This window comes from Lepus europaeus, chromosome 6 (assembly GCF_033115175.1).
Source record: "Lepus europaeus isolate LE1 chromosome 6, mLepTim1.pri, whole genome shotgun sequence".
NCBI classification, from domain to species: domain Eukaryota; kingdom Metazoa; phylum Chordata; class Mammalia; order Lagomorpha; family Leporidae; genus Lepus; species Lepus europaeus.
The window spans coordinates 119,484,765-119,512,749 of NC_084832.1; the positions used below are offsets into that span (position 1 = coordinate 119,484,765).

The 27,985-nt window shown below is 49.7% G+C and overlaps 1 protein-coding gene and 1 non-coding gene across 9 annotated transcripts in view; both read left to right on the forward strand.

Moving 5' to 3' along the window:
- The window catches only part of PPFIBP1 (PPFIA binding protein 1), a 180,300-nt gene that overhangs the window by 42,867 nt on the left and 109,448 nt on the right, over positions 1–27,985 (forward strand). For all 8 annotated transcript variants that reach the window (XM_062194982.1, XM_062194984.1, XM_062194989.1 and 5 more), the window contains exon 2: positions 18,543–18,636. The gene's annotated coding sequence lies outside the window, so the exon portion shown is untranslated. The remainder of the gene's footprint in view (positions 1–18,542; positions 18,637–27,985) is intronic.
- LOC133762659 (small nucleolar RNA SNORA31) lies at positions 23,137–23,258 on the forward strand. Its single transcript, XR_009866328.1, has one exon. It is a non-coding gene; the product is annotated as a small nucleolar RNA SNORA31 (small nucleolar RNA).

Sequence of the window (27,985 nt, forward strand, 5' to 3'; positions counted from 1 at the left end):
GTAATAAAATAAAAATGAAGAGCAGAGCTGTAGCCTTCTTGGCCTAGAGGTTCACCCGTGTGGACCTGACCGTCTTCCCCGCCTCCCTTTTGGTGCTTGGAAACCAACGCGGTGTGCTTTGCATGGGACGTTTTCTTTGCAGTAATGATTGAGAAAAACCGGAAATTAAAGGTTCATAAACCATCAGGTTGCCGTGAGAAGACAGTTCTTTCTGTGTTTGGTATGTCAAGGTGGGCACACACTTCTTCTGTCCTGCTAGGTTCCCGTATGGGTCCCAGTTCAAATTAACCTGGCGAGGACGGCGGGGGTGGGGGGCAGCAGAGCAGGGTTCACTGGTCTGCAGGTAGCTCCCTCGGTGGTGAGTTAGGGGCTGTGACACCTGCTGTGGTGGAGGATGGGGGGCGGTGGCAGGGAGAGCTGCTGACTTCTCTCTGGGGGACCGGGAGGCTTACCGAGAGGCAGACTTCTCTACCACCCTGCAGGGCTCCTTTGGGCTTGCTGAGTTCTTTGGGGTCACGCAGCTCCCCAGGTCGGATCGGGTGCTGATGCTGCACTCTCTGGCTCTCCCTCCCCACCTGCAGAGGGAACTCCTGGCAGCCTCCTCCGCTCATGTCTGCTTCTTAAAGGAGCCCCATGCAAGCTGTTTTTTGCATTTGTTCAGTCTCAGATGTCTTTGGTTTAAAATACTCCTTACGTCAAAGTGGGGATTCTGATGGGTCCCTACGGGGGATCTGAACGTTCAGTTTTTATTTATGGATAAAATTTGCCATTTTTCTTGTACTTAGAATTCTCTGATGGCATCTCGTCTTGCTCAGAAGGGACTCACAAAGTCTTTAAAATGACACAAAGCCCTGCATCCTTCCTTCTCTCTCTCTCTCTTATTTATTTGAAAGGCAGAGTGACAGAGAGCAAGAGACAGAGATCTTCCACCCATTGTTCCACTCTCCAAATGGCTGTAACAACCAGGGCTGGGCTAACCTGAAACCAGGGGCCCAGGGTTCCATCGGGGTTTCCGATACAGTGGCCCAAGTACTTGGGCTGTCTTCCTCTGCTTTCGCAAGTGTATTATCAGGGAGCTGGATTGGAAGAGGAGTAGCCAGGACTTGAGCCAGTGCTCTGATATGGAATACTGGCATTGAACACAGCTGCTTAATTGGCTGGGTCACAACACCAGCCCCCAGACCCCAGCCTGCATGATTTCTGATGCTCAGCTTCTCTGAGCTTTCCCATGCCACAGCCACCTCACTTACTCTGCTGCAAACCAGCTGCCTCCTCTCCATTCCTCTGGATCTCTAAGCACCTCTCTGCCCCAGGACATTTGCACTTGCCATTCTCACTGCTTGAACTGCTTTTCCCTAAGAGACTGCAATGCTCACTCATTTCCCTCTCCACCTTCCCTGAGTGGCTCAATTAAAGTAACCTCTGCCCCAAGCTCCCTTTTTCCCAGACTGCTTCATTCTCTCCATGATACCATTGCTGTCTTTTCTGTTTTCATTTGTTTACTTATTGGCTGTTTCTAGGCAGGCACTTTGTTTTGTTTATTGCTACATCCTCAGCAACCGGACAAGTGTCTGGCCCACGTGAGTTGCTCTATGAATATTTGTTGAATGAATGGTAGAGATGAAAATGTACATGACAACGTACACACATCCGTGTGCCTGTGTAGGCACACACAGACAGAAGAGTACAGTGTTACACATGGTGTTTCGTAGCCTGCTTCGCGTTTTATCAGGCTAGGATCAGATTGAATGGCTCATTTGTAATTTTTAATATTAAGACATCTGGTAATAGAAATCATTTGCCCCGCCTCCTTGGCACAAGTTACGGAAGCCCCAGTGGACCTACACGATTTGTCAGCCTCAGCTTGAGATTCAGATGTGAGCTGACTTTGGTCGTCTCTTGGCCTTTGCCGTTAGCCCACAGCTTCAGGTTGCTGCTAATCCTTCTGTGTTTTATCCACTTTGGTCATCATTCTTCCTTATTGTTGTGACTACAATGCCATTCTTTCTAACAGTCCTCATTATGTCACTTTTTCAGAAATAGCAAAGGAAATGGGCTTTAAAAAAAAAAAAAAAGACTGAAACTGCATTGAATTCTGATTCTCCCACATGTAGCTCTCGTGTTCTCTCGTGCAGTTAGCTGAGTTCCAGGCCACCATTTGTCTTGATTACAATGATGGTTATAATCATATTTACTTAATGGAATCATTTGCAGGTTGGAATGAAATAACTCACATAAAAGCAGTGCTAGGGGGCCAGAGCTGTGGTGCAGTAGGTTAGTCCTTCACCTGCAGTGCTGGCATGCCAAGTGGGCGCTGGTTCGAGTCCTGGCTGCTTCACTTCAATCCAGCTCTCTGCTATGGTCTGGGAAAGCAGCAGAAGATGGCCCAGGTACTTGGATCCCTGCACCCGTGCCTCTCCTGACTTTGGATCTGGCCGTTGTGGCCATTTGGGGAGTGAACCAGCAAAAGAAGACCTTTCTCTCTGTTTCTCTCACTGTCTGTAACTATACCTCTCCCCCTCCCCCCCCCCCCCCAAAAAAATCTAAAAACAAAAACAAAGCATTGTTAGTTCATGGCTATACTCTGCAGAGTCGTTGTTAGGTTGGAATATGTGCTTCCATGTTTTTTTGCACCCCACAGTAGAAACGGACGTGGGGGCATCATTGTGAGATGACCCTACAGGCGTCCCTGCCAGGCACTGTGGTGCAAGACCCTGGCAGCTGGAATTCAGGTTGCCAAGCAGCTGACCATTAGATAGTGATGGTTTTCTGCCTCGCCCAGAGGGGCCGTGTTTAACTAATGGCATCGGGTTTAAAGACAGGGAGCTGAGAGCTGCTGCGAGAGAGGCGACTGGAAGGCGGGAGGCACTCGCCTGGCCGTTGCTGACTTTGAAGGGGCCACAAGCTGGGGACAGCCCGCCGGCCACAGCCAGCGAGGCAGTGAGGCCTTTGGGGCTCATCCCAGAGCTTCCAGAGGGAATGTGGCCCTGCGGGTACCAGGACTTGGTGTTTTGTGCAGCCTGCAGCAGTGCCCCCCAGTGTCCGGGCTCCTGACCCACGGAAGCAGGGAGGTCATCAGCGGGTGGTGTATTACGCTGCTCAGGTGGCGGCTGTTTGGTGCGGTGTCAGTGGAAGGGGAGTGGAGCCAATGTGAGGCACAGGTGCCGTCCTGGAAGGGCTTTGGGCATCGCGGGTGGAGAAGCTGCCTCCCGACGCCCGGCCTTAGTGATGCTGCATGGAGGCTGCGTCACTGAGCACTGTCGGTGCTCGGGGCTTGTCTGCTGGCACGTGGGATGCTTCCATAGTGCAGGGAGGGCACGCTGCGCTTTCACAGGCACTGGGGACGGATGGGCCCTGCCCCCTTCACAGTCGCAAGTCCTTTTCCTGAAGCAGGGTCATCTCAGTGCTTTCCTGTGACCAGTGTCCCCTGTGTCCTGGTTACCACTGCCCTTCTGGCATGGGCGTCCACTCAGGAAGGAAGTTTGGGCTGCTGGTTGAGATGTGGAAAGTAGACCGTAGCCATCTTCCCAGAGAGCGAGTCTCCAGGATACCTCTGTCTTCTTGGAGGTTGCTTTTCATGTCTGCCATCTTTCCTTGCCCACCCCTCCTCTCTTCTGTGGTTTTGAGGAGTTTCGAGTTTGGGTCTAGAAGAAGAGCAGAAACGTGCACTCCTGCCCCCTCACCGGCCCTGGGAGCCTCCACGTCCCTGCCTGCAGCCGGCCTGGTGGAGCCTGTGTTTCTGGATGTCCAGGGGTGGCCCCTGAATGTGTTGCAGAGAGAGGGGGAGAGGCAGAGACAGAGAGATTTTCTGTCTGCTGGTTCACTCCCCAAATGGCTGCAACAGCCAGAGCTGGGCCAGGCCAAAGGCAAGAGCCAGGAGCTTCTTCTGGGTCTCCCATATGGGTGCAGGGGTCCAAGCACCTGAGCCATCTTCCACTGCTTTCCCAGGTGCATTAGCAGGGAGCTGGATCAGAAGTGGAGCAGCTGGGACTCGAACTGATGCTCCTCTGGGATGCGGGCACTGCAGATGGCGGCTTAACGTGCTGAGCCACAACGCCAGCACCAGGAGTTGAGTCCAAGGAGAGGAACTGGGTCTGCAAGTATCTGGAATGGCAGGAGACTTAAACTTTAGGACAGGTCTTTTGTACCTTGTGAGTCTGGGGCATGGACATGCATTGTCTCTTCAGAGAAAAGGGGGGCCGGCGCTGTGGCTTAACAGGCTAATCCTCCGCCTTGTGGCTCTGGCACACCGGGTTCTAGTCCCGGTTGGGGCGCCGGACTCTATCCTGGTTGCCCCTCTTCCAGGCCAGCTCCCTGCTGTGGCCCGGGAAGGCAGTGGAGGATGGCCCAAGTCCTTGGGCCCTGCACCCGCATGGGAGACCAGGAGAGGCACCTGGCTCCTGGCTTCGGATCAGCGAGATGCACCAGCCGCAGCGGCCATTGGAGAGTGAACCAACGTCAAAAAGGAAGACCTTTCTCTCTGTCTCTCTCTCTCTCACTATCCACTCTGCCTGTCAAAACAAAAAACAAACAAACAAACAAAAAAACCAAAAACCCAAAAAACAAAAAACAGAAAAGGGGAATGCTGACCCTGTTGGACTTACTCTGCACACCTTTGCCAATACAAACGTTTAGGGGAAACTCATATTATGCAAAAACTACATATCAATTTCAAGAACATTTTGGCACCAAAATGCATTTTATCATTTTTCCACAAACTCTTTGAAATAGCCTCACATTGTATCCTGTCCCTTTTTAGTACTTGAAACAAAAGTCTCCTTAAATTTTTTTTTCTTTCTTTATTTGAGAGACACAGGGGTGGAGAGAGAGAGAGAGAGAGAGAGAGAGCGAGCGAGCTCCCATCTGCTGGGTTGTTCCCCCAAATCCTGCAATTGCTGAGTCTACTGGGCTGAAGCGAGGAACTCCATCCAGGCTGTCAGTGAGGGGATAATAATTTCGTAGAGTTTTTCTCTGCATCTGATCTGTTGTGAGCGTGTGTGTACATGTGTGTGTGTGTGTGCATGTAACACTGTGAGACCTAGGGCACATGCATACCCCAGAGCTCGGAGCTCAGGCCATGGGCAAGCTGGTCCTAGATGCTGAATTTCTTCTTGGTACCTGTCTTTGATGTGTGAAACGTCGAGAACGCATCCAGCTTGGAACATTTGATGTCTCCTTCAAAACCTGAGCTCAGAAACCGAGTCCTCTGCATCGGAGAAGAAAGAAGGAGCGTTGCCTTTTATCTCCCAAATCGTATTCAAGGATGTCTGACGAGGAGTCAAGTGTGCAGTTTAAAAATAGTCTTCTTAAACACGCGCAGGCCCCACTTCACAGGGCTCTGGTTCTCCCAGTCTGCCTCCTGTGGTCTTGTTTTGCCTTTCCTTTTGAAAGAGAAAGTCTAATTGGTTTGGGGAAGGTGCGTGGCAGGGAGATGCCGCGTAGGAAGGGGATGCTGTGCGCGGCCCGCATCTCTCTGCTCCCCAGCTCTGCCCGTCCAGCTCCACTTACCTTTGATGTGCATCTTGTCTTCAAGATTCTGATACCGAATTTCAAGTTCCTGCCAGAAATATTCCAACGAGAACCTTGTCTCTGCTGCCCCGGCGTCCCCACTCCCTCCTGCTCATCTGCTTCTCCCAGGCCACCAGCTCCCTCCACTCCCCTGTCAAGGCTGAGCGCTGGCTTCCCAGGGAGGTCCCCAGCAGGACCCCAGGTGCCTCGTCTCCCTGCCTCTAGCCATGACTGCCCTGTGACCCTGCGCCTGGCCACTGCCAGGGCGAGTGATGAGTGTGTGCTGTGTTTCCTGCGGCCCAGCAGAATGTTCCTAGCCCGTTTCCCTCAATGGCTCGTGGAGTATTTTTCTCCATGGGTTTCAAGTTGCAGTGTGCAGCCCCTTGACTCTCTAAGGATGACGTCATCTCTTTTACTAAAAAGGTCTAGGTCAGGGGTCACGAGTACAGATGCCACCAGAGGCCCTCGAAGTTGCTGAACTGAACGAGGCGGTGCACAGGGAGCTGCAAAACGCCGCCAGGTCGGGGCGGCCGTGACTGCTGTCATTGCTTGGGCGCCGCGTGGCCACATCTTCTGTTTGCTGGGGGGAAGTGCAGTTTCCGGTTTGTGTCTCAGTCACGTTCGTGATGCCGTGGAGGCTAACAGAGCCCTGGCAGCTACTGCCAATCTTGGCTCTCTGTGTTCCCCTGAGCACCGTTTGCGTCCGGGGTCACTCATTTCCTTTCTCATGTGTCTGTTGTCTCATCACCACCACCTGACATCAGCATGAAAACATTCAAGGTGTGCTGTGGTCAGCCCTCCTGCCCTGTCTCCTCGTCACGTTGGATTTACTCTGCGGGGGAGCAGTGTTCCCTGCCATAACTTCTTCAGCTGACTTCCTGATTGTGCAGATCCTGAGGTTGTAGGAATCTGGTTCTCCTTTCCCAACAGCCACTTTGCTGTCTGGCTGTACTGGTTCCCCTTGCTCCTTCCTGAACATTCCACAGCTCTGAGATTTCCTCGCTGGCCTTCTCCGCACTTGGGCTATGGGCTTGCGGCGTACCATGACGGGTGCATCACACTGGGCGTCTGGTATGGGGTTCATCCTGCCAGCTCCCCCCGCCCTCAGCTCCCCAGCTCACTTCTGTTTCTCCTAATGGCACTGCTCTTTTTCCTGTTCAAGCCTTTGGAGCTGTCCCCCGGTTCTCTATCACCTTCCCGGTGATTCCAGTTGCCAAGTGGTGCTGTGTTCCCCATCCGACATATGGCTGGCTGCTGGTCCATGCCTTCCTTTGGAGGTCTTTGGCTTCTGCTTAAGGGTAGAGATGGTCCCTTGTCTCTGCCCATTCTTTCACAGACCCTGATTGCCCCGTGGAAAACCCAACTCTGAGCAGCCCACTCCCTGGCTCAGAAAACCTCAAAGGCTGTCACTCAGCTTCCAGTTCCCAGCCCAGTCTCCCTGCCTCGGCATGTCAGGTGTCTTCAGGGTCCAGCCCCTCTCGCTGCCCCGCCACTGGTCCTCACTCCGGCCGTCTGGGCCTTCAGCCATTCCCCAAATACTCCACACGTGTCGACCCCATGTCCTGGGCCCCTCTGCCTGGAATTCTCTTCTTCTTCCATCCCTTCTGCTACCCGTTGAAATTCTGCATCTGGCTCAGACTTGCCTCTTGCTCATTGCTTCTTAAAGATCCCCTGTAACTGGCCGGCGCCGTGGCTTAACAGGCTAATCCTCCACCTTGCGGCGCCGGCACACTGGGTTCTAGTCCTGGTTGAGGCGCCAGATTCTATCCCGGTTGCCCCTCTTCCAGGCCAGCTCTCTGCTGTGGCCCGGGAAGCCAGTGGAGGATGGCCCAAGTGCTTGGGCCCTGCACCCGCATGGGAGACCAGGAGAAGCACCTGGCTCCTGGCTTTGGATCAGCACAATGTGCCAGCCGCAGCGGCCATTGGAGGGTGAACCAACGGCAAAAAGGAAGACCTTTCTCTCTGTCTCTCTCTCTCACTATCCACTCTGCCTGTCAAAAAAAAAAAAAAAAAATCCCCTGTAACTACCCTTAGCTCTAAGTTATATTTGCCACCTGCTTCCCCACATCCACCTGACCATCTCATATGACAGCTGTCATTATATTATGTGATGCCATAACAGAGCACTCCTATTGGACTCCACGCTTTTTCTCCCCAAAAAGAAACTCTGCCTTATCACGATTTTTTCAGTAATTTTTTTTTTTGCTCCCTTCAACATGTAGTCCATTGGTAGGCAATGAACACTTATCTTAAATGGGAACTTCTGTTTTATTCATAACGAAAACATAAGACTATTGAATGTTCCCTCTCCTCCAAGAGCCCAGAAGATTAGCAGTTTTTACGCTCGACACCAGGCTTGGCACATGATAGACACCCGTCCAGGAAGCGCTGCCTCTTCTTTGTCCCTGATATAATGGCACGGTCAGCTCTGTGTTTGGATGCAAAGAAGTGATTCTGTCTGCTATTTGTGAGATGTGGAAGATGCACTATCACACAGCAGGGCAGTCTGTGCTCAGAAACACCATGACGAACAGAAGTTGGGTTCATTCCTGGTACAAAAAGCCTTTAATAAAGGTTCTTGGTTTTCAGACTGTCCGGCTGTCTGTGTTTCTCTCAACTGCTCCTTGTCGTGAGAGGCGTGTGACTTTCCCTTAGTAAAATCTAGTTCCTTTTTGTGATGGGGGAGCTTTAGGGTCTACTTGTAGGTTTAACTTATTCAGATATTTTTAAAAATGAGAGAGAGAGAGAGATCTTCTGTCTGCGATGTCACTCCCCAGTGCCTGGACAGCTGTGGCTGGGCCAGACCCAAGGCTCCTGTATGCACATTGAATGTCGCAGGTGGTGTCTTAATCCCTACTCCAGGCTCCTGCCCGCGCTGACGTTTTTGGCTGGTCCGTTAGGTGGGAGCTGGTTTGGTTAAATGCTGCTGCTGGTGAAATCTGTCCATCCACTCCCTGAGCCGGAGTGAGCCGTGTCACCTCCCCATCCATCCAGGAGGCAGGAGGGAGGCGCCCGCCGCTGTGGGGCCCCCTGGCCCTCTCTGGTGTGCTGGCTGTGACCCGCAGGCTTCTGGGCCGAGAGAGGGTGCTATTCACATGATTTTGGTGAACTTGAACTCTTCTGTCACTGCTTAAAAGGAAAGAGGAAACTGGTGAGGTCTTCACGTGATCACGCCCTGTCTGCCATTCCGCTTCTCTTCCCACTGCCCCTTGTCTGAAACACTCTCCCCTCCCCATCCCCTGCGTGCTGCTGCTCTGTGCCACACTCAGTCGCTCATGGGTCTACGTTTTCTCTAGGAAATGTAGGGTGTTTCACACCGTCTTGTTTTCACCCCAAAGTTTATCTTGGGATGTCTGTTGAGCAAAGTGGTAAAGGCGCCTGTACTGCACCTGGGGTACCTGGTGTGTTGCCCGGCTCTGGCTCCTGAGTCCGGCTTTCTGTTATTGCAGTCCCTGGAGACAGGGGTGATGGCTGCTGTCATCGGACTCCTGCCACCGTGTGTTCCTGGCTCTCCGCTCTGGCCCCGTCCATCCCCAGCTGTTGCAGGCGTTTGGAGGAATGAATCAACGAATAGGTGCTCTCGCTCTGTCTCTCTACCTGCCTGCCTGCCTGCCTCTCAAATAAATAAATGAATAAAAATTCAAAGGAAAATATAGATCCACAAAAAAGGAAAACAAAACCACACTCATCTGACATTCTCGCATACAGAGACAACCACTGGGAACATGTTGGTGTGGGTGGCCAATCCCGGGGGACCCCTCCTTTCTCCCCCATCTCTAATGAGTGGTGTTTCTGATGAGAGACTGCTGTGGGGTCTGTGACGAACAGAAGAAAGTGTTGGAGACCATAGATGGTTTCCCTCTGGCTGTTTACCTGGGGTGTGTGTGTGTGTGTGTGTATTTTACAAACCAGAGACCCATTAGTGAGTCTTGACTGTTCTGTGCCCTGCAGTATTTGTCCTACTTAAAATCCTGTCCAGTGGGTGCACCTGAGGGTACTTATTGTTAGACATTTGGATCGTTTCCATTTTTCTTGTTATAAATAATATTGGTATGAAAAGTATGTACATGTTTTTTTGTTTTTGTTTTTGTTTTTTTTTTTTTTTTGCTTGTTTGGTTATTTAAGCTTAATTCATGTGGAATGCTGGGTTTAAGGCAGTTACATTTTTAAAGCTTTTGATAACCATCACCAATTGCCAATTTATCCTAAAAAAAATTACATCCACCAGTTTGGCCCATGCTGTGATGAGAAGAGGAGGGAATGGGAGAAAAGGAGGGGCAATTGTGTGCATAAAGAATTTCCTAGTGGGTTGACAGGGATCAGAAAAGCTCGGGTGTCAGCCTTGGTTTGTATGGGTTTAGAACGTTGCCTTTTCCTGTGTTAAAAATCTTTCCCGGCAGAGATGAGCTGCACCTTGTCCCTAGTGTTTTGACTTTACCTTTGCTGATGGTTGGGGCAAATGGATAGGAAAGCAGCAACCATTTTCTACTAAGTCCTTTTTTTAAAGAATTGCAGTGGGTTCTCTCTTGAAGACTTAACAGAAGGTTATAGGTCATTGCGTCTTTCCAGCTTTCATGGAAGCAAAAAAATCAAAGGATCAGGTATTTTAACTGTTATTTTCTTAAAAAGATAAATCGTTTTTCAGTCTAAATAAGTCTGTAAAATTCGAGAGACATATGTAAGCAGAAACAGTTTGAATAGCAGGTAGCTAGGTAGGGCCACTGCCTTGTGTACTTCTAGTTTATGAAATGCTATGTTAAAATCATTTTATTTACTTGAAAGGCAGAGAGAGAGAGAGAGAGAGAGAGAGAGAGAGAGAAACAGAGTTCACATCTGCTGGTTCATTTCCCAAATGACTGCAACACCTGGAACTGGGCCAGGCTGGAGCTGGGAGCCTGGGACGCCATCCAGGTCTCCCATGTGCGTGGCAGGAGCTCAGATACTTGAGCCATCGCCTGCCGCCTTCCCAGGGTGCACAGTACCAGGAAGCTACAATGAGGAGCCGAACCCAAGTTAATGTAGGCACTCAGACATGGGATGCAGGTGTCCCAAGATGCCGAATGCCTGCCTTGCTACTGTTTTGAATGCCTTACTCTAAACCTTTACATGTATACTCTTCCTTATGTTACTAGCTTAATTCCTAGGAAGCGATTTGGAAAATCCACCAATCCATTTGCTGAATACACATGATGCAGAGATCATGGTTCATGGCTGACAGCGAAAACATACCCACCCCCGGGGGCCAGTGCCAGAGGGAGAGGCCTTACTCCTGCTGGGTCAGCACTGAGACAGCTCCTAGTGGGCCGGCTCCTTTTCCAGATGATGACCTCACCGTGATGACCTCACTGTGGGGACGTTGCTGCCTGGAGTTCTGCTGGCACGATAGAGTGCTGTATACCAGTGGGCTGAAGTCATTGTTTTCTGTTCTGACAATCACTGTACAAATTTCATATGAGTTGGGAATGCTTGTGGGAGAAGAGTGGTTTGACTTCATAGTTGTGGGGTGATATTGGCAGTAACAGAAGAGTTAACAATTTGGTGAAAGTGCTTGATTTGGCATCTTGTACATTCCGCATAGGGACGGAACACGTGTCCTAATAACTGAACATTACAGTGTGTGCCCCAAACTTGACGGAAACCCACTGCTGAGCTCTGTTGTTCTGTACATCTTATGTTACAGTCCAGAATATTTTCATGGAAATTCTAGTACATTATTATATAAATTGTGTGCTGGTCTATAATATTTCATATGGTGTTTTAGTGCAGTGTTATGGAAATTCCTGCACTGTAGTCCATACTGTTTTAAACTGTTGGCCACAAAGAAAAGTTGATGTGCTAGGAAGCTGAACCCTCACCCTCAGGCCCAGCACTCTGTCCCTTACAGCACACAGTGTGCATATGTTTATTTCCATATATAACTTGATGGCAGATTGTAATCATGTCAGCCAAAAATGTTCAAAGAATAGCAACTTTTGAATTCCCAGACTGTTCAGTATCTTTGAATTGGAATCTGCCTATGGAAAATTAAAGTTGATTTGCCAGTATTGGCAAAGAAAGCCGGCAAGCCCTTACCGCATGCTACAAATAAGATTGAGAAGCAGCGTGCTCGTTTAAAAACATGTGGGCCTCGTTGGATGCCGTATGTCAATAGACACAGCACACGCTCACGTTCCGGAACCTCGAGGGAGAGTGACCCTCTGGTGACTTTGAACTGGGCAGAGGAAGGGGGTTCCCTGAGGACTTGGGGACATTAGCTGGTGGAGTTACTCATTCAGCTTGTATTTCCAGCATGGAAAACAGGATGTGTGGAGGAAAGATCCAAAAAGCCTTTATCCATTCTTAGTCTGCAAATAGCACAACATGCCTGTGGCCTGTTCCTCTCTCCCGCGGCCACTTATTTTCTGGCCTAGGGCCATCACCCTCTTGTGCCACTCACTTGGGCTTTACTTCCAGCATTAGCACTGGCCATTGGCCTTTTTTTGGACTGACCCACGAAGAAGTACGTTTTCGGTTTGCTTGTAAGAATTACTACTGGATAGGAAGAAAAATGCTGTGTTGGAATCCAGATGTTGGTGGGTGGACCCCAAGTAACTAGCCACACAACAGCTCAAGCTCATGACTTTAATTTGTTTCTCAGAGGTGGGGATTTCATGCAGTGGTCAGGACACCAAGGGTCGCTCATATCCCATATCGGAGTCCCAACAGTCAAATCCCAGCTCCACTCTCAACTCCAGCTTCCTGCCAGCGCACACTCTAAGAGGTAGCAAGTGGTGGCTCAAGTACTTGGGTCTCTGCCACCCATGCAGGGGACCTGGATTGAATTCTTGCTCCCAGCTTTGGGCTGACCCAGCCTCAGCTGTTAGGGACGTTTGGGGAGTAAACCAATGCAGTGGATGGGATTGCCCTTTCTCTGTCTCCATCTCTCTGCCTTTCAAATAAATAAAAATTTGCTTCTCAGCTAAACACAGTACTTAACAGGGATCCTAAATCTAAGAAGTTTTGAAAAGATTTGTTTATTTTATTATTTGAAAGGCAGATTGACAGAGAGAGAGAGAGAGAGATCGATCTTGTATTTGCTGGTTCGCTCCCCAAATGGCCACAGTAACTGGATTGGGCTATGGTGAAGCCAGGAGCCAGGAACTCCCACTTGGGGTGGTGGGAACTCAGGTACTAAGCTGTCATATGCTGCTTTCCAGGTGCATTAGCAGGGGGCTGGATGGGAAGCTGAGTAGCCAAGGCTCAAACCGGCACTCCAGTATGGGACGTGAGCTTCTCAAGTGGCAGCTTAGCCTGCTGCACCACAACACACCCATCTCCTCTCAGTCTAAAACTTGAAAATGCCAGAGGTCTGTTTGGAAGAGTCTGTTATGTGATAGCGGAACCTTATTGTGAAAGCAGAAGATACTGTTGGGATATTTAGGCAGTAAAAATCAATGTGTGATGGAGTGGTTGGATGAATGGGCGGTGGAAATAGTAAATCCTGTTGGCCATGAGAATGACCACATGGGGACATATGTGAAAAAGACACAGAGAAAAAGAGAAGCAGAAAGAGAGAGAGAGAGAGAACGAGAATGCACAAGAGAGGTCTTCCATCTGTTGGTTCACTCCCCCAACTGGCCGCAACAGCCAGAGCTGCACCAATCTGAAGCCAGGAGCCAGGAGCTTCCTCCAGGTCTCCCACATGGGTGCAGGGGCCCAAGCACTTGGGCTACCTTCTATTGCTTTCCCAAGCCATAGCAGAGAGTTGGATTGGAAGTGGAGCAGCTGGGTCTTGAACTGGCGCCCACATGGGATGCCGGCACTGCAGGCGGTGGCTTTACCTGCTACGCCACATTGCTGGTCCCTCCGTTTGCTCTAAACTCTGACTCCTACAAACCATATTCCACTCAAAAGAAGTCAGGATTTTGGGCCCAGGTCTGTCTGACTCCGAAATCTGTGACCTAAACCTTCATCCTATATGATCCTCCAAGAACTTTACAAACTGAAGCACTCAGTCGGGTCCAGGTCAGTGATGGGCTCTCCCTAACGTCTTTCTAGATTTGCTAGTAGAAGTTCTGTAGCAGTTGAAACTTTGGTATATAACTTGTTTTCCACCTTTTGTGGACCTGTTTCCTCTGCTGGATTGTAAGGGATGATCCTTTGGGCAGGAAATGCAAATTACAGCCCGCACTATGTAGCACAGAGATTTGGCCTGTACACTCAATGTGATGTTGGCAGAAGGACAAATGGGATCTTTTGCAGAGGGTACAACATGAATGTGGCCTCAGAGGTAGGAGTAGGAGTGGTCTTCATGAAAATGCATATTTAAAAAAAAAAAAAACTGGGGTCAGCATTGTCGCTTAGCGGGTAAAGCTGCCACCTGCAGTGCCAGCATCCCCTGTGGGTGCTGGTTCGAGTCCTGTGTGTTCCACTTCCAATCCAGCTCTCTGCTATGGCCTGGGAAAGCAGTAGAAGATGGCCCAAATGCTTAGACCCTTGCACCTGCATGGGAGACCCAGAAGAAGCTCCTGGCTTCTGGCTTCGGATCAGTGCAGCTCCGGCCATTGTAGCCATCGGAGGAGTGAACCAGCAAATAGAAGACCTTTCTGTCTGTCTGTCTCTCTCCCCCTCTCCCCCTCCCCCTCTCCCTCTTCCTCTTCCTCTCCTTCTGTCTGTGTAACTCTGACTTTCAAATAAATAAATAAATCTTTTTAAAAAAATCATGCATGGCTTTCAGTATTTTCTTTTGCACTAAAAGAGACTACTTAGCATTGAATTCCATTTTTTACAAATGGCAATTCAAGACTAGCCTGACTAAAAAGATACCTCAGGGGTGGGAGTTCGGCATAGCAGCTGAGACACGCTTGGCACGCTAGGTGCTAGGTGTGTTGGAGTGCCTGGGTTCGAGTCCTGGCTCCACAGCCGGTTCCAGCTGCTTTCTGAAACACAGTCTGGGAGGCAGCACGTGATGGCCCAAGTAGTCGGGTTCTTGCTACCCACATGGGAGACCCCAATGGAGTTCCTGGCTCTCACTTCAGCCTGGCTGTGTCTCAACTGTTGCAAGCATTTGTGGAATGCATCAGTGGATGGAAGAACTTTCTCAGTCTGTCTTTGTCTCTTTGCCTTTCAAATAAATAAAATAAATGATTTGTAGAGATTGAGGTGACTCAGAGTGTCTCTGGCTGCACATGAACTGGCGATAGGTATTTTAATAGTGTATTTTCTCCCTGTCCATCTGGAGCCGCATCAACCTGTTTCTCAGTACAGAAGGGCACTGGGTGACATGTAGATGACACATTTCCTCCAGAGAGTCCAGGGAACTTCAGGAAGTGTGGGGTGATTCAGCAAAGGGATTTTTTTTCCTGGACATGTGATAATAGTTGTGTCTGGATTGAGTCCTTCTTGCCGGGCCAATCTTTCCATAATTCCTGTTGATGTTTATTTAGCTTTTTTCCCAGATGGAAACTCAGTGGAGGATAAGACTAGATGGGAATAAATCTGGATGATGTTGGGTCTCTCTTCTTCATGCTGGAGGGCTGACATGCTGAGAGGTGCCTTACTTACCAAGGAAAGATAGACGTTGCCAGTGAGTTGGGATCTTTGGTCGCTTATGATCAGAATAAAGGTGAGGATGGGCTCGTACCCAACAATGTTCCAAGGTCAGCTTTCATCGAGAATGGACCTCAGTGTCTACGAAGTACATTCTGTATTCCTGTTTAGTGGTCCCTTGTCCGAAGCTGTGAAGAAGTGTGCTCCACTCTGTTTACCTAACCAACCTTTGAGACCTACGTGGAGTTTGTGTGATACCAGCCGTGGAGCCGGGTGGCCTGGTCTCTGGCCCTGGCTTTGCTACTCCGTAACCCCGGGCAGGTGATGTGACTCCTCTGCCTGACCTTCCTCATTTGTGCGGTAGGGACATTTTCATTTGCACGTGGGATCTCATTCAGTGTTAAACTCATTTCATTATTGATGGTCTAGAAGAAAATCCCTTAAGTTAGTGTTGGGTGTCAACGTTCCCAGTGAATATTGGCGATTAGTGTATCGTAAGTGAGATTAGGGGCTGGTGTTTGGTCTAGCAGTTAAGAGGAAGAGGAGGCTGCCCATGTCTCATGTCCAAGTGCCTGGGTGCAAGTTCTGGCTGCAGCTCTTGACTCCGGATTTCTGCTAATCCAGACCCTGGGGAGCAGTGGTGCGGTTTAGCTGATTGGGTTCCTGCCACCCATGTGGGAGACCTGGACTGAGCTCCTGGCTCCTGGCTCCTGGCTCTGGCCTCACCTGTTGTGGGCATTTGGGGAGTTAAACTAGCAGATGGGAGATTTCGGGCTCTCTGCCTCTCAAATATATAAACAAAAAAATAAAAATAAATAAATACATGAAAAAATTAAAGCAGCTAAAGGTTAAGTGACTTAGGTAGTTATCCAGGAGTATGATTAAAACAGGGTGAGCAGTTTTTATTTCAAGACTTGGTCCTCCTTTCAAGCAGAGGTCGGCAAATGTGTTCCGAAAGGGTCAGGTAGTACACATTTTGTCCTGGGTCTCTGGCTGCTGCTGCCCAGGTCTGTCACGGCGTCTTGCAGAAGGCAGTGTCCGGAGTGTGTGAGTGGATGGGCATGGCTGCATTTTATTAACAAGATAAATGCAGCCTACGGAGTCGGCTTCAGACCCTGAGATGATCTGAAAGAGGCTTGATTTTCATGTCGTTGTAAAGCATGAAATGTGCATGCTTAGACACAGTCCCATCACTTCCTAACATGGTACTCTCTGTTTAGATGGTCATCCTTTCGACTAGCAAAGAGATTTGGAAAATGAGCAATAGTAATAAATGTGTTTTCCGTCTCAAAGGAATCTGTCTAAGTCACTTGGAGGGTTTTATTGCAATTGAAACCCAGAGTGAGCAAGATGCTCTAAGGGCTTATTTTGTTAAACGGACACAAATATCCACTGTGTTTTGTCTTCTGCCATCTCGGTATGGCAGAGGTTTCTGAGTCAGATTCAGAGCTACCCGTGACTGTGCGGTGATAACACTGCGGGCTTTTCTTCTAGAAATGCTGTCTGCCCAGGTCTGGAGTTTGTACGGCTGCCTTTGCAGGTTAATAAGGCGTCCTTGTTTTCACACGGCACTTGCCAGCCAGCCTTTCTGTGAGCGGTTGTTGGTCTGCAGTTAGAGCTGAGTGTTCTTCCTGAGGAAGTGAGTAAAACCCCTTGCATTCGACCAAAACTGGGCAACAAAGAACATCTTTGACTCATTTAAAGGAGACCGCTGACGAAAACAGAAAAAATAGAATGGGTCATGTTTCTAAGTGTGTATGTGTTCAGTCCTGGTTGGACAAGGAATCAGGAGTCCTGTGCTGGGAGTGGTGGGGGGATAGGATGGAGTCAGTGCTTCAAGTTCATGCAGATTGTCCTGGAGCAAGTTCAGGCAGCATGTGCTTTGTCCTAGTGCTCCTTATTTAGTTAGCTTTTGCTTGGCACGTGCTGTTTTGCATTAGGTGTTCTAGATCATTAATACATTTTTTTCTTCTTTTAAAACCCTTGCACTAAGTTCCTCCTTTCTCTCTGCTGTCCGAGAGCCCAGATGTGCGTCCGGCAGCCAGGCGGATGGGATGGACTGGGGCAGGGTCTGGGAATGGGCTCACTTACACCTGTGGCGTCTTGTTCTCACTTCCTGCTAGAGCTCCCCAGTCCATCCTGGACTGTCGTCTGTCACCACAACACAGTACCTGAGGCAGGTTAAGTTATAAGGAAAGGAGGCTGATTTTGACTCATGGTCTCAGTGATCCAAGAGCATGGCGCCCACCTGGGCTTGCAGTGATGGCCTCGTGATGGATGGCACCCCATGGTGGGCGTGGGTGTGAGAGAGGACGAGAGCAGTCCTGTGGTGGGAGAGGAAACCAGGGAAGGCAGCGGGCTTGTTCTTGTATAACAGTCAGCTCTCATGGAAGCTCCTGTGAGACCCATCCTGGTCCACGGGACCAGCATTAACCCCTTCCAGAATGTGGTCAAGACCCAGTCACCTGCCCACCTCTTAAAGGCTCAGCCGTCTTGCAGTACCGGTGCATTGGTAGAAGAAGCTTCAATGTGAGTTGTGGCAAAGCATTTCCAAACCATAGCTCCACCTCTCAGGCTCTCCCCACCCTCAACCCACCCCTCGTTGCTTGTTCACCCTCAGGGAGCTGTAGGTGTCCTTTGTTCGATGTGTTGTTCCGGGGCAGGGATGAAGGTGCTGAGTGAGGAAGGAAGAGAAGGCCCAGGCTCTGCCTCCTGGCTCGGCTGACCTGTGCTCTAGGCCCCGAAACTGGACATCATGTTTCCCCTTAAAGACTCTGTTAGAGATGGTGGTTAGATTTTGGTGTGTTGTCAGCTCATTGAGATTGTTTTGCACCCACTTTTGAGGAACTTATGATTTGGTTGCATTGACTGTTCTAACCCTATTCTTAGCACCAGAGGGAACTGCTCCCCTAACTAAATCTTGCATTGAAACACTTAAGAGATCAAAGTGAAACAGCTCTGGCCACGGAGACACAGACCCTCGTTCCTGCCTCAGTTCTCAGAAGCCCCTGTAGGATTGGGTTCCTAGCAGCTGCTCAGTGACCTCACTGTTCACTTTGGACACCCCACTAGTGCCTCGGTGTGCATCATTAATGGCTTAGAACATGTTGGACTGCAGCCAGAGGATGGTACCTGGGCCATATGTGAAGTTGGCTGCAGGAGAGGCACCATGGACCAGTGCTTTCCTTCTGTGACTTGAGGGCGTGTTGGGAAATTCCTCCAGGACTGCCTGCACCCGCCAGTCATGCCTGGGACTCTGCTGTCAGTCATGCATTTTATTGCAGAGTTGAATACCTGTAGGAAGGAAGGCTACCCAGTGGGTAGGTTTATTTGAAGTCCCCTAGTACATATTTGCTTCTTTTAAATTATAACTCTTACCTTATTTGCTATTCTTTGCTTCTATAATAATTGGCCATGGAGAGCCTTTTTTTTTTTCTCCCGGTGTGCCATAATTTGAAATTATTTTTAATCTGTCATTTCAATGTCTTTTTTTTTTTTTTTTTCAGTGTAAACGAACTTGTACGGATCAGTTTGCTAAGTCCATTCAACATTGAAAGAGCTGGAAAAAAAATCAATATTTAATTTGCGGCTTTTAAAAACGTAAGTAGCCTGACCCTTCGCCACTGTCCCCTTCTGATGTCATGGAGGCTTGCGTGCATGTAGTGAGCTTTCCTGGCTGCTCAGCGTGTGTACATTTTCCCCAGTCCTAAAGCTACCTGAAGAGAGTCAGACTATCTACCGAATCCTTGAGAATCTGGGACCCGTCTGACCTTACTACTTTTGAACTCTCGGAGTGACGTGACTCAGGCCTTGGGCACGTCGTGGCAGCCGGTAAGCGCGTCTTCCTGTGGCACTGAGAAAGAACATGCCTCCTGGAAGCTCCGGCTGACCCACGAGTGACCCAGGAGGCTTGGAGAAGGCAGGTGGTGGCTTCCCCATTCCTCTTGCTCAGTCATGTCTCTGCTGCCTGGAGCTTCTGACAAGCAAGTGATGGATGTGATTCAGTGGTCACCATGCACCCGTGTCCTAAATGCTTGCCAGGTGCCACACACTGCTCTGCCACTATTACCTTGGCCTCGTGGCAGCCTTGCAAAGTGGGAGTCAAGATTTTGGTGAGCTAGACCAAGATATTGAGGGTCAGAGAGAGGGAAGGGTCGGGCCGCTGGTCATGTGGCTGCAAGTGTGAACACAGAGCTGCCTGGCTTTTGCTTGCTTGCCAAACCTCAAGTGGTGTTTAATGCTCTTCGGCCATGAGTGTCAGAAGGAGTCTGGAACCTTCTGGGTCATGTTCATAGGAACGTGATCCTGACCCTGCTAAACGAGAAAGGCACTCGTGGTAGCTCCCTCCCGTGCCTGGACAGAATGGAGGGTCTGGTGTTCAGTCGTGGCCCTTCCGTGGAGTTCTGCTGTGACCTTGAAATGGTTCAGCTCCATGGGAAACAATCACTCTCAGGCCAGCCAGGCAGAATAGGCCAGGCAAGTTCATGGATCTCTTTATATCAGCTTGTTGCTGAAGTGTCTTAACACGGAAGAAGGTGTGCACTGGGTGAGCCGATGGCTTGGTGGAATCACTATCACACAGTGGGCGTGCCCGGTCCCAGCACCTGGAATCCTCCACTCCCCATGCCACCAGGAGTAGCTGACATCCTGACTTCTAGTATGTCCCTAATTTTGCCTCTTTGTAAAATTTGTAAGTAGGGTCACACAGACTGTGTCTCGGCTGATTTTGCTTGTTAGATCTGTGAAATTCATCCCCTATGTTGCATGTAATTTTTTTTCTCTCCCTGCTCTATTGAGATTCCGTTGCGTATCTGCTGTACAGTTGCTGCACGCTTAGGTGGTGTCCTGTTTGGACAAACTACTCATACTGCTCTGGGGGTATTTTTGTACCCGTCATCCGGTGACGGTTGGATTTGGTTTGTCCAAGCACTGCTTGGTCATTTAGATCAGCAGTGACGTTGGTTGGAGGCAGCTGAGTGGTTTGTGTGCTTCTGTGTAAGGATAGTGTGCTAGCGCTTGGGGGAAGGAGGTGCATTAATAGATGACCCTGGGGGTGGGGGGGTGGCGCGGCCTTGTGGAAACCTTGTGGAAACCCGATCTGGAATAAGTGTCATGGGGTGAGGGTGATTCCCTGGCTGGGAAGGGCTTTGTGGGTTTTTTTTTCTTTTTCTTTTTCTTTTTTTTTTTTTTTAATAATTTTATGTATTTGAAAGAGAGAGAGAGAGATCTTGCATCCCCTGATTCACTCCTTAATGTGCACAATGGTGGGGACTGTGCTAGGCTGAAATCATGAGGCCAACCTCAATCTAGGTCTCCCTAGATTGAGCCATCAGTGTAGCTGTCACCTGCTGCCTTCCAGGGAGCATATTATCAGCAAACTGGATGAGAGCCAGCACTTGAACCCAGGCACTTCAGGATGGGATGCAGGCGTGCCTAGCGGCGTCTTCTGTGCCGAACGCCCGCCCCCAGAGGCAGGGCACAGGGAGGGATTCCAGCTCCAGAGGAGAGAAGCGTCTGGGCTCCGGGAGGAGCTGTCAGGGCAGCTCGCCCGCTGCATCCAGAACCTGGGAGGTGGCAGCCTGGGGACAGACCCCGCTCAGAAGACCACAAGAGTTTCGGGAGACGAGTAGAGTAATCAGCCATGATTTGATGGAGCAGGCTGGAACTCAGAAGGTGCTCTCGAGCATTTTCCCCAGAATTCATTCCATCCAGCTCTTGAAAAATCAGTCCCTCAAGCATGAATCTTAAGACAAGCATTTACTTATTTAATTGAATTAGCAAACTAGGAAAAAATAGATTTTTCCAGACAACTGTGAGAGCTTGGTTGGGAGAGCATGCTGCGTTCCCATCATAGGTCTAACATTTTCCTGCCCCGTGACCTCGTGGACCAGCTTCCTCGCCTGTGAAATGGGAATATTAATATGCCCGCTTGTACCATGCCCTGGTCATTTGCTGTGTCAGTTTGCTATGGGGGAAGGGGTTAGCAGCATGCTTCTGGACACATGCCATTAGCGACTGACCGTCCCTATTATTTCTCTCGTTATTATTACTAATATTACCTCATACTCATCTACTTTGTAAGAGTTGTCAGGTCGTTTTTTAAAACGATGAGGCTTAGTGGTGTGTGCGTGTGTGTGTGTGTGTGTATTTTAAGCATGGTGAACACTTGCAAAAATATTTTCCCTCTGGCCTCACCTTAAACTGAAACTCGGAGGAAGGATGAAGGGAAGCGTTGGTTCACATGCCCCTGGCACGTCGCTCTGCAGGGTGAGTCAGTGGCGGCACCCTTGGTTGGCTGATCTGGTCTGTGTGGTTAGTTTAAGAAGACCAGGGTTGCTGAGCTTAGTGGGAAAGTGGTGTCATTTTGCACAAAGGAAAACGGTCGTTTTATACATTATATCCTTAACTCTTCCCAGGCGTTTTGCAGAGAAGCGTCTTGATTTATCAAGGAGTCTGAGGACAGCCTGTGTGGGTGGGTGGCTGAACACCATGGCCAGCCCTGTAGGGTGATTTCCAGCTGGCTGTAATCAGTGATCCCTTTTCGACAGTCAGTGAGCACTGGCTAGCTCTGAGGGCTCACGGTGTACACTAGACTTGATTTTCCCCTCCCTGAGCTGTGAGCTAACAAATGAGTAATCTAGTATTCTGAAAAGAAAACATTTAAAGGATTATTTATTTATCTGAGAGGGAGAGACAAATACAGCTGCCATTTGTTAGTTCACTCCCTAAATGTCCAAAGTGACCAGAGCTGGGCCAGGCTAAAGCTGGGAGCTGGGAACTCTATCTGGGTCTCCCATGTGGATGGCAGGCCCCCAACCAACTGAGCTGTCACCTGCTGTTTCCCAGGATGCACACATTAGCTGGAAGCTGGGACTTGAACCCAGGCACTCTGATTTGTGATGCAGGTGTCTTAACTGCCAGGCCAAATGCCCACCCAGGAAGTGGTCTTAGGGTAGGACTTGTATTCACAAAATAGTGAATGCCCATTTGGCAGATAAAAAGCCAACATGACTAGACAATCGTGACTGAATTAAGACTGTGTGAGTACATATAAACTCACTTTTCGCAGCGATATTTACTTTAACTGGCACTAATACACATGCCATGTTCACCAAAGTGTGTGTATGTTTCTGTCTAAGCTGTGCAAATAGACAAGATCTGCATAAAAGTATATGGCTTCATTGGATGGTGGAAGCTGCGTTTGGCCTTAGGCTTCTGTTTAAATTTCCAGTCCTCACATTATAGTCACAGTGGAGAATGTCCCAAATAAAATTTGGGAGTAATTTGTTGTCAGATATTGGAGAAAATACTTATTAAAAACCAATCTTTAGGGGCCAGGGTTGCAGCATAGCAGGTTAAGCCACCGTCTACGATGCCATCATCCCATATGAGCTTTGGTTCAAGTCCAGGCTGCTGTTCTTCGCAGCCAGCTCCCTACTGATGTGCCTGGGAAAGCGGCGGAAGATGACTCAAATACCTGGGTCCCTGCCACCCATGTGGGAAACCTGGGTAGAGTTCCTGGCTCCTGGCTCCTGGCTTCTGCCTAGCTCTGTTCCAGCTCTTGAGGCCATTTGGAGTGTAAACCACTAGATGGAAGATATTCTCTCTCTCTTTCTCTCTCCCTTTCTGTCTTTCTCTCTCTCTCTCTCTCTTTCTCCTCTCTCTGTGTAACTCTGCCTTTGAAATAAATAAGTCTTAAAAAAAAACCTCAGTCTTTAAAAAGTAGCATTTGGAGCAGGCACTGTGGTATACAAGGCTAATCCTCTACCTGTGGTGTCAGCATCCCATATGGATGCTGGTTTGGGTCCCAGCTGTTCCACTTCTGATCCAGGCCCCTGCTAATGTGCCCAGGAAAGCAGTGGAATATGGTTCAAGTGCTTGAGCCTTGCCATTCACATGGGAGACCGGGAGGAAACTCTTGGCTACTGGCTGGGCCAGGCTGTTTTGGCCATTTGGGTTGTGAACCAGCTGATGGAAGATCTCTCTCCCTCCCACCCTCCTCCCTGCCTCTCTCCTTATCTCTCTGTATCTCTGTCTTACAAATAAATAAATAAATCCTTTAAAAAAAAAAAAAGCTAAAATGTAGCGTTAACTGCGTCCACAGAGCCACAGAGCGACCTTGAACAGTTTGTTGATGTTCTTTTGGTTTGCACTGGGATGTAAAGGAAAAAATCTCTGTACTTTCAGTCTTTGTGGTGGCCCAGATTGAATGGGAAATATCTGTAAAAGAAAAAGATTAGCATTTGAATTAAATGTAATTAGCAAAATAAAAATAAATACTGAGTAGTGGCTGCAGGTGTGTGGTGTAATAGTTAAGTTACCGCTTGGGTCGCCTACATTCCATATTGGGATGTGCCTGATTCGAATCCTGGTTCCACTCCTTCTTGCTGATGCACACCCTCAGAGGTAGCTGCTGATGGCTCAGTATGGCTCCTGCCACCCATGTGGGAGACCTGGATGGCGTTCCTAGCTCCTGGCTTAGGCCTGGTCCAGCCCTAGCTGTTGCAGGCAATGGAGTATTCTATGTCTCTCTGAAATGGAAAGAAAATAAACGAGTAAGTGCTCAGTACGGCTATCCTTTAATAATTTCTTTATAGTTCTGGTCTGTGTCCTCATTCCCAGGGGTATGTTTGCAGCTGGGAGCAAGAGTAGTCGTATGGGAAGGAATGGAAGTAAGCTGAAATCTGGGGACTGTGTGTTTTCACCTCCAGCTAGGACTTGGAAGTGAGAGGTCGTTTGCCTAGGAGTGCAGGCCACACCCTCCCCTGTCCTTTGTGTCTGGAGTCCTGGGATGACAGCGGCCCACACTGTCCAGAGGTGGGGCCCCACGTCTGGTTTCGTCTCTGCCTTGTTGTCATTAGTCCCCGGAAGCCCGTGGGTTGTCCAGGTGCTTGTGCGCTGGGTGTCCTCGCTCCGCCTTGGAGTGTGGTGGTTTGCAGGCAGGCAGTTGGTAGCCACTGGGTCGTGTCCTCCTGTCCAGCTGTGCCCATTGCTTCCCACCCTTCTCGCTGCCGTCTTGACCTCGCTCATTAGTATTAAATGCAAGTTGAAGATTTCTGTCTCCTGTCATCTGTTGTGGACCAAACACTTTATTTTAGGCAGTTTCTCCTAAAAAGTCTGAAAATACTGCCTGGGCGTGGCTGACTCACGTGGATCCCTGTCAGGTGTGTCTGTCGGGTGCTTCCTTGGCTCGTTACAACTGGAGACGAGATGTACATGACTGTGTTGTCATCTGTCGCTCGCAACGTTTTGCCTGGGCGTTTATTTTCTTCTGGGGCTCTCTCCTCCTGCTAACCAATGTCCAGGCTCATCTCAGCGATCAAACCTGGCTTGGGTTGGGCCTGCCCAGCCCTTCCTTCTGGCAGGTGCTGCTTGTGTGAGTGTGGGCGGAGACTCAGGGCTACTCCCAGCTATTTGCTCAAAATACCTCGCCAGAGCCATCATAGTCTTCATTCTCCATCGCTTTTGCTGTCTTGTCACTTCTTAGGAAGCCAGCTGTTAGGGATTTTGATTTTCTTGCTTTGTGTATGAGTCCTGAGTGCTGGAGGGTGACTGTGGACAGAGAGAAAAGGCTGGCTTACACGTTTAGCCGACAATTGAATACGCGATATGTGTGTGCCCGCACACACTGGCCCTGTCACTGGACAAGTGCGTTTTTTCCCTTAAGTCAGCAGGTATTGATATATTTAATTAGCAGGACTAAGTAGCTTAGATGGCTCTATGGTGTATTATTCTGACAGTTTTCTAAGAAGGGGGATGAGAGTCCAAGGGAATTTTGACTCTGCTTGGTGTATCTGTGGTTTCATGTGGTATGTTCCAGGGAAAGCTGGGTTCTCGTACCAGTGTTCCAGTGAGCCAGGTTCTCCACTGCCTCGGGCGTGGGGAATTGGGGGAAGGGATTTCAGCGTTTCTTAGATCCATTATTTAGCAGTAGACCAAGGCTCTGTGCATGATCATTACAGAAACCAGGCTGGGTGTGCAGGGTGCCCCGTGTTCCATGTTCTATGGAGCATCTGCCCCATAGTTGCCAGCCCACAGTGGCTTTAGCCCAGAGGAGACTGCAGTTAGGGACGTGACCATTGACAGCCGTGGTGGCAGGATCCACGAAGGCCCATGATATTATGTGCTGTTTCTGTAGCAATAGTTGTGGCAGCTTTCAGATCCAGAGCCTTGTCAGCTTTCTGCGCCTGTCGCCTTGAACGGAGGTGTGACCCCTTGCCAAGCACAGTCCCCTGGGAACACAGCAGGAACTGTCTTTGGGTTTTCTTCTGTATTTCAGATTGCACCATCAGCTTGTGTCCTGTGTGTTTCATGTTTTACTTCATTCCTCTGCCTTTGCAGCACTAATGATGTGCTTGGCTTTTAGATGCTAGGCCATTTGATACTGTGATATAAAGACATGTTGCAACGAAAGGTCATCAGCTGTCTTTTGGGCTATTCTGGGCATTTTGCACTATTTTTATTTTGGATCTAAGTTTCCTGGCCTTTGGTTTCTGATGGGCGGTTTCTCCTGGCTTCGGCCTCGGCCTCTCAGCTTGCTTGGAAGCTTTTGAGCTGCTCTGCCCTTGGGTGACTGTTTTGTTCCACAAAGAAACATCGCCTCCACCTTTGGGAGGTTCAGAAGACGCTGGATGAGGCTCTGTGTTCCTGCTGCTGGTTCTTTGTGCTGGGAGCTCCCGGAGAGAGAAGCTTCCAGAATGCTGCCCTCCGGAAGTGGCTTCCTGCTTGAGGAGGTGGACGAAACGTGACTTCCAAGGCGTTCTCAGAAGCTTTGGAGGATATGCTCTAGTAACGATCTGAATCTTTGTGAATTTCCAGAAATTCAAGAATGTGTAATTTGCTTAGAAAAATGGGATGTTTGCTTCTTAGAGACCTGTGTTTCTGTTCTTAAGAGGCATTTCCACCAGGTTGGACGTCTTGAGGGTTTGGGAAAGTTAAAACCCAGCCCCCAAGCAGGGAGGAGCAAGAGTGGCAAGAGACAGTGGCAGCCTGCAGGAAACCCCAGGGTGCCCCTGGACTGGAGGCCCCTCTCCCACCTTTCCCTTGGTAGCCAGCAGAGCCAGCTCCTCTTTGCAAGCCTGCCAGTGATTCTAGCAGGACAGGAAATACCAGCTACAAGGAGCGATTTGGGGATTCCGAGACTGTTCTAACAAGTGGGCAGCTTCACAGATACCAAACTCTAAAGTGTATAAGCCCAGTGATTGTGGCAGGATACCTGCAGGCCAGTTCCACAGGACCCTTGGAAAGCAAAAACAGGGTCTGGAGGAAATTTAAAGATTTGTTTTGCTAAGTTACTTACTTAGAGACAGAGAAGGGGGAGATGGAGATTGAGATGAAGAGGTTTCCCATCTAATACTTCACTCCCAAAATGCTTGCAACTCAGCTAGTCCCAAGCCAGGAGCTGGAAGCTCAGCCTAGGGAGCCAATTACTGAAGCTGTTGCCTGCTGTCACCCAGGGTGTGCCTTAGGGACTCCAGCCCAGGCACTTCAGCGGGAGATGCAGGAGTCCCAGTCAGCAGCTTAGCTCCTGTACCAAATGCCCTCCATCCCCTCCCCGGCCCAAGTGCATTTTCTTTAAACAGCCTCATGCAAGCTGAAGACCATCGTGCTGAACTTGCCTTCCCGGTGGTCATTTATTGTTGAACAAGTGAGAATCAGCACTGCTGCCAGGCATTGGCCCCTGAGAGAGCGGAAGCTGCCTCTTGTGGCCTTGACTCAAAGGGGGACCTCATCTAGTGACTGGGGACTGAATTTGTGAATGAATGAAAGAGCAGGAGGCAGCGCCTGGTGATGCCTGCTGGACCACTGCCCGGCATCTTAGGAGTCCGCTGTGCCTCTTAGCCTTGATAATTTCCCATCTCTGTGGATGTTAAGTTAATCGGTGGAAATGGGTCCCAGTGGAGAGGGCAGCAGTGCCTTGGAGCTGGTGCAGCAGGGAGGATTAGCAGCTGGCCTGACCGTGGAGGGGGAGTGAAGCAGCTACTCAAGGGCCGGTCCACAGCTGGCTCCTCCTGGCCTCTCACCCTGGAGACGGCCCGCAGTGTTTAGGTTTTAGGTTTGTCTAATATTCCTGCTACCAACTTCTCTACTCCAGCCCCATCCTCACGTTGCCTAGAGCACAGATTGGAGCATCTCTTTCTGTTGCTTTCAGCAACGGTGCTATCTCGGGCTTCCCGCCGTTTCCCACCTGTGCCTTTTAGGAAGTGCAGACTCCGCCTGGCTTTTGCCTCTGCTGGGGTGAGTCCCAGATCCTCCAGCTCTGGCTCAGAGCACAGCTGTGGCTGGCAGATGCCTGCCTCGCTCACAGCCTCTCCGAGGCAGGGTCTGTCGGACTCCTCTTTGTGCTCAGCCTCTGTATGTGAGTGGATGAACCTAAACATTATCTGGAGCACTTAGAAATGTGAAGGCTTTAAAACACTCTTGAAATCAAAAGAGAAGGTAGAATATGCTTCTACTCAGATAGATAGAAAGATGTGGACATTCTTTTGTTTACTGCTGTATAAACCTGGGCAAAAAAATTTTTTTTTGACAGGCAGAGTGGAAAGTGAGAGAGAGAGAGACAGAGAGAAAGGTCTTCCTTTGCCATTGGTTCACCCTCCAATGGCCGTTGCAGCCGGCGCGCCGCGCTGATCCGAAGCCAGGAGCCAGGTGCTTTTTCCTGGTCTCCCATGTGGGTGCAGGGCCCAAGGACTTGGGCCATCCTCCACTGCACTCCCGGGCCATAGCAGAGAGCTGGCCTGGAAGAGGGGCAACCAGGACTAGAACCTGGTGTGTCGGCGCCGCAGGCAGAGGATTAGCCTATTCAACCACGGCGCCGGCCCAAACCTGAGCAAATTTTGCACTCAGAAAGCATCTAAGCTGTGCTGTTTCCTGTCTCTCTGTAGATATCCAGGGACCAGCCATTCTGAAGGCTAAGTTTTTTTTAAGAAATTTTTTCTAGATTTTTATC